The sequence below is a fragment of the Arvicanthis niloticus genome, chromosome 24 (genome assembly GCF_011762505.2).
Source record: "Arvicanthis niloticus isolate mArvNil1 chromosome 24, mArvNil1.pat.X, whole genome shotgun sequence".
Lineage (NCBI taxonomy): Eukaryota > Metazoa > Chordata > Mammalia > Rodentia > Muridae > Arvicanthis > Arvicanthis niloticus.
In genome coordinates, this window is record NC_133432.1 from 31,311,007 (window position 1) to 31,317,514 (window position 6,508).

Sequence of the window (6,508 nt, forward strand, 5' to 3'; positions counted from 1 at the left end):
AAAAATTGGATATGTGGTGTTTAATGTAACACACAGGGTCCTGACTATGCTATTGAATGAATATGTTGGTATTTGACAAACTATAATTGAAGATGTCCCATTAAGAAAAAGAGATGCCATAGGACCCTCCGAGGTGGTGTTTGTGTAGGCAGGCACTGGATATTATCAACATTATAAAATATTAACAGTAATATTAATATTCATGAAGAGTAATGAATATTCATGACCACTTCCTCTGCCAAAAACACTGTCATTGAGATCAAGGATTTTTTCCTGGAGAGTCTAATTCAAACCACCAGGGAGATGACCAGTTACCTGTTGTTGTGGCCAAACATCTGAAGGAAGGATTTAGCTTTAAATTACATTTACTTATTTGTGTGTGTATGTGCACACGGATGCATACCCATATGTGGATTCAGAGGCCAACTTACAGGGGTTGATTCTCTGCTTCTTCCATGGGAGTGGACTCATGTTAGACTTGGCAGCAAGCACCTCACCTGCTGAGCAATCTTGTCAGCCCAGAGGGGAGGATTTATTTTACTCATGGCTGAGACTTATCAGTCCATTGCAGCAAAGTAGACATGGAATTCATAGGAACATGGAGCTGGTGCTCTCTGGGGTCTCTACCCCCTAGTGCTGGGGTGACAGGCGTGCACTGCCAAACCTGTTGTTTGTTTACATGGCACTGGCGATCTAAGGTCACAGCAAACACTATATTCAAGGCTCTGCTCTGACCGGTTGACTCTTCATTAACACAGACACCTGAGATGAAGTGTGTCCGCAGCTTCCCAGCTGAATGGCTGCTCTCATGTCTCCTGCTGGCCTGGACCTCACACCATGTGTCACTGAGTGGTGGGGAGATGGGTGAATGGGTGCATCACCTTACCCAAGACTTGGCTCTCACCTGCAAGGCTCACCAGAGAGGGCACCTGTTCTGTTAGTCACTGGCTGTGGGTCTCCTCCACAGGAAATGATACTTTTGTTCCTGGTTGGAGAGATACCACCCCTGAAAAGTCCTCTGCATGGTGTCTCATCGTGGGTATTGTGGGTATTGGCAGTTCTGGGTCAGGGCACCGAGCACCTCAGCCTTCTCCTGAAACACGGGGCATCCCTCTGCTTGGAGAAGGAAAGTACCGGCCAAGAGGAACATGTGTTTGTTTCTCACATGAAAGGGCACCACTGCAAAGCAGCATCTGGACCGGGCGTGGCTCAGTAAATACAGCTCTTGATTGACATAACACGAAGCCCAGGCTCCACTCCCAGCACTGCATAAACCAACATAGCAATGCATGTCTGTAATCCTAGAACTCCAGTGGTGGGGGCAGGAGGATCAGGAGTTCAAGGTCACCCTTAGCTTCTATTGGGCTTGAGGCTACCCTGAAATACACAAGGCTCTATTGAAAAAGAGGAGTCTCCTGCACACATACTTGTGTATGTGCTGTGGCATGTATGTATGCGTGCAAATTTTTGCACACTTGTGTGTGCATGCACATGTGTGCATGTGAATGTGTGTGTGCATTTGGATGTCCTAGGTTGATGTGGAGAATCACCCTGCATCACTCTTTCATGTATTCATTGCCGCAGGGTCTCTCAGTTAAACCCCAATCTGGCAGCTCTGGTTAGTCCATCTCACTAGCCAGCTCTCTCTGAGCCTCCACTTTGCAAGGTTGGAATCACAGGCATTTACATAGAATCCAGATTCCAGTCCTCTGCTTGTGCGATGAACACTTATCTACTGAGCCATCTCTGCAGCCCCACCTTGTTTAATGACCTAGAAGTTGACTCTCTGATGAGGCTGGCTGGCCAGTTAGCTCCAGTTTTCTTACAGTGTTTTGGGGATTAGATATGAGTCCTCATATTCCCAGGCTATCTCTCCGGCTCTGTCATGTCTGGTTTTAGAATGAACTCTTCTGCTTTCCATGGCCTGGGGAGAGATGGTTGAAGGGACATATGTGTGGCAAGAATGTCAGGGTGTCAGGGTTTCCAGATTCTGATAGCACTGTGAGTGTCCCCATGATGCAAGAACTTGGTCAAGCCTGTTTCAGCCATGGGGACTTGGCTTGGATTAAAGCACACTGTTTTCACCAGGCGGTGGTGCCTCGCGCCTTTAATCCCAGCACTTGGGAGGCAGAGGCAGGCGGATTTCTGTGTTTGAGGCCAGCCTGGTCTACAGAGTGAGTTCCAGGACAGCCAGGGCTATTCAAGAGAAACCCTGTCTCGAGAAAAAAAAACAAACAAAACAAAACAAAAAACAAACAAACAAACAAAAAAAACACGCCCTTTTCAGAGTGGTGTGCAAATGGCAAATGCCTGGTGGGGGTGGGGGTGGAGCTTGAGAAACCATCCTGATGATTAAAGCACTTTGCATCTCCTGTTGCTTTCCTTCCATGGCACCTTGCCTGCAGTTGATTGGCTGAAAAAAAATCAAGGGTTTGAAACTTGGAGTTACAAGGTTTGACTTTTAAATTGCAAAGTTTGACTTTTAAAGTGTCAGGTTCTCCTCTAGGCCACCTTTGAAAACAACCTGTGTCCTCAAAAGGTTTGTTTGGAGGCCAAACTATGTTTCGCTTCTAACATGTTCCAGAAACTTCTTCCAGAGCCCAGAGCTCCAACACTGATTTAGGGAGAGAGGCTGGCAGGTGGACTTGAGGTGGCTCCGTAGGGTGTGTTCAGTGACGAGAGGCTTCGTTTGCCCTGCTTGGTGTATCTCTAGAAACATATTCCCTTCCAATGGTCCAGCACTTGGGAAGCAGAGGCAGGCAGAGCTCTGTGAGTTTGAGCCTAGCCTGGTCTACAGAGTGAGTTCAAGGACAGCCAGGGCTACACAGAGAAACCCTGTCTTGAAAGAAAGAGGAAGGAAGGAAGGAAGGAAGGAAGGAAGGAAGGAAGGAAGGAAGGAAGGAAGGAAGGAAAGAAGGAAGGAAGACAGAAAGGCAGGCAGGCAGGCAGGCAAGCATCTGTTCACAAAGAGATTCAGTAATCGAAGCCATTTGTGGCTAAGGCAGATTACCTGAGTTCAGGCCCTGGAACCAACATAGTAGAAAGAGAAAATCATTTCTGAAAATTGTCCCCTGACTTACAGACACACACACAGAAAGAGAGAGAGAGAGAGAGAGAGAGAGAGAGAGAGAGAGAGAGAGAGAGAGACTATAAAACATTTGTGTGCTCACTGTCCCCCATCCCGCAGAAGGATGCCTCTTTCATGTGACCTCATCAGTGGACATTGTTCTCCCAAAAGGAAGCTGATCCTATGCAGGATGACACAAGAACGGACGACAGGTGTTGGATGGAGATACCTGTGCCTACTAAAGTTTGTTTGAAAATTCTGGACAAGCCAGAAGGAATCCTGTGGATTTCTGCCTTGTGTTCCAGGTGGGGAAATCAAGTTCTGGCTGGGATGACCTACAGAGTCCCCACTGTTGCTCTGAACCAAGAAGTTCTGAAGACATAGCACCAGGAGCCCCACTCACCACCAGGCATCCAACTAGACTGTACTGGCCAGCTTGTTCCCAGCAGGCCCTGGGCTCCATGTTCCAGCCCCACCTTTAGAAGAGCCAGGATAGGACCAGGCAGGGCAAAGAGGCTGCACACAGGCTCAGCCTCAGGCCACCGGGGTGGCTGATGGCAAAGTCAGGAGCTGGTAGAAAGGCCAAGTAGTTGAAAGTGGCCTCGTGCTTGGGAGGAAGTAATGGGCCCCATGGTGTTGGCCAGCTTGGTGGAGAGCCAGAGGGAGGAGACAGGAAAACACTAGCCACTTAGGAAAAACATCCCCAGCCCAGGGAGTGTCTCTGGCTTTGACCCCAGCCCAGTACAGGGCACAGCCCCACCCTGGGCAACGAGCAGGGCTTTTGAAAGTGTGGAAGATACACCTCCCACACACTGGAGTGGGGACTTCAAGGGTGTGTAGGCAACAGTAAAAAAGATCTGGGTTGCCAGCCCCCATCTGCTAAGATGCCTCGGGTCCTGCTGTCCCCTGAGGACAAAGTTTCTAATGCACTTCCCAGGGACAGACCTCTAAGGCACAACCAAAAGAAAGTCTTGGGACAATGTTGATCGGTGAGGTGGTGGGGAACATAATAGCTCATTTTCTCACCTTATGGATATGAGAAGTTGGCCGAAGCCCAGGAGTCTACAGAGCAGCTCTGGAGCTGGAGTCTCCATCGCCCCCTGCTGGTCACACTTAGGTACTGCAGGACTGAGCCGCCCTTCACAATAACTCAGCTGTGGGAATCAGGAAATGGCTGTGTTAGTACTGGGAAAAGGTTAAGATAGAAAGCTATGAACTAGGCGGGAAGATGCCTAGGAGTGGGTAAGGTACTTGCTATGTAAGCTTGAGGACCTGAGTTCAGATCCCCAGCACCCATGTAAAGGTCGGACATGGAGCGCATGCTTCTGTAACCCCAGCAGATCCCTGAGACTTGCTGGTCAGCTAGTAAGCTCCAGGTTCAGTAAGAGACCCTGCATTAAAAACGAGGCAAGGATCCAGGCATGGTGTTGCATGCCTTCAATCCCAGCACTCGAGAGGCAGAGACAGATGGAGTTCTATGAGTCTGAGGGCAGCCTGGTCTCCATAGTGAGTTCCAGGCCAGCCAGGGTTACACAGTGAAACCCTGTCAGTGAGATTGCTCAGTGCGTAAAAATGCTTGCTGCCAAGCCTGACAACCTGGGACATAGTCACATAGGCAACTGCTCATGGGCACATGGACACAAACACATATGCACACACACACACACACACACACACACACACACACACGCGCGCGCGCGACATGTATGACATGAAGGAGGATGGACTTTCCCATGGAGGTAGATGTGGATCTCTGAAGGTGAAGGTGGGTGCACACCCACTAGGCTTCAAATTGCTGTCCCTGGAGCCAGCCAGCCTCCCTCCCTCCCTCCTGTTGTCTACCAGCCCCTCCCCCCCCCAGCTGTCTAAGCTGGCCACCTTAACAGCCCAGGCCCCTCACTTTGGGGGACAGAACTTTCCAGAATGATGACTGATCCAAGACTCTTCTTTTTTATTTTGAATTATGTGTGAGAATGTCTGCATGTACCAGTGGCCGCCAATGCTGGAAGAGGCCAGAAGCATCGGATCCCTGGAGCTGGAGTTACAGCTGCACCATGCCTAGCTTTTTATGAGGGTTCTGGGACTTGAACTCAGGTCCTCAAGCTGGCACAGTAAGAACTTTTACCCACTGAGCTATCACCTGAGCCACCTTCCCCCTCTGTTTTGGAGACAAAGTCTCATGTAGCCTAGGTTGGCCTCAAACTCACTGTGTAGCAGAGGATGGACTTGATCTCCTGATTGTAAGCATGCACCACCATGCAGTCTATGTAGTGATGGGGCTGGATCCTAGGGCTTTGTGCCTGCACCCCTTGAGCTTTGGCTTGAGCTGGACTCCTGTGCCTGTCTGGGGAGGGAGGTCTAGAGAAAAGGGATGTCCTCTGATGGACCACGGGGTGCATTTGTCTTGGATGTCATGACTTCCAGGCAGGCAGGGATGAGTCCTTTGCTGGGCTATGGTCAGGATGTGGTGCCCTTCAGGATGAGAAATATAGCCAGATGGACACATGGGCTCCAGATGTGGTGTGATCCAGATATGCAGTGAGCCACAGTTGCTTCTGCACCAGCGGCTCACCAAGCTTCCCCTAAAGACTGGAAGGAAACCTTAGTTCACATGCATAGATATAATCACTGCCATTTCTAGCCCAGCTCTTTCTTGGTAGACCCCATCTCTTCTAGGAAATGTCCTGGGCTTCTGCCTCCTGGTGCCTCCCAAAGATGATGGGGATGATGATGTGCCTGCCAGTGTCTTCCAGTCCACATTGGACCCTAATGTGGGTCCAGTCTCAAGGGCTGTGATGGCCCTGGATATAAGCGTTGAGACATAAGCACCTCTCCCACCTTCCTCTGGTCACAGAGTCTCTGCTCTCACCTATCTCTTTGTGCAGCCTCAGTTGGAACCCTTGCCTTCCTGTGCATCCTCAACCCCACCAAGACCTTGGCTTCTTATATGGGTGCTGGGGATTTAAACGTACATCCTTGTGCTTGTAGAATGTCTTAGTCAGGGTTTCTGTTGCAGTGATGACACACCATGATCAAAAAGCAAGTTGGACAGAAAAGGGTTTATTTGGTTCACACCTCTACTGCACTGTTCATCATTGAAGGAAGTCAGGTCAGGAGCTCAGGCGGGGCAGGAACCTGGAGACAGGAGCTGATGCAGAGGCCATGAAGGGATGTTACTTACTGGCTTGCTCCCCATGGCTTGCTCAGCCTGCCTTCTTATAGAACCCAGGACCACCAGCCCAGGGATGGCACTGTCCACAATGGGTTGAGCCCTTCCTATCAGTCACTAATTAAGAAAATTCCCTGGGGGTTGGAGAGATGGCTCAGTGGTGAAGAGCACTGACTACTCTTCCAAAGGTCCTGAGTTCAATTCCCAGCAAGCACGTGGTGGCTCACAACCATCTGTAATGGAGATCTGATGCCCTCTTCTGAAGACAGAGA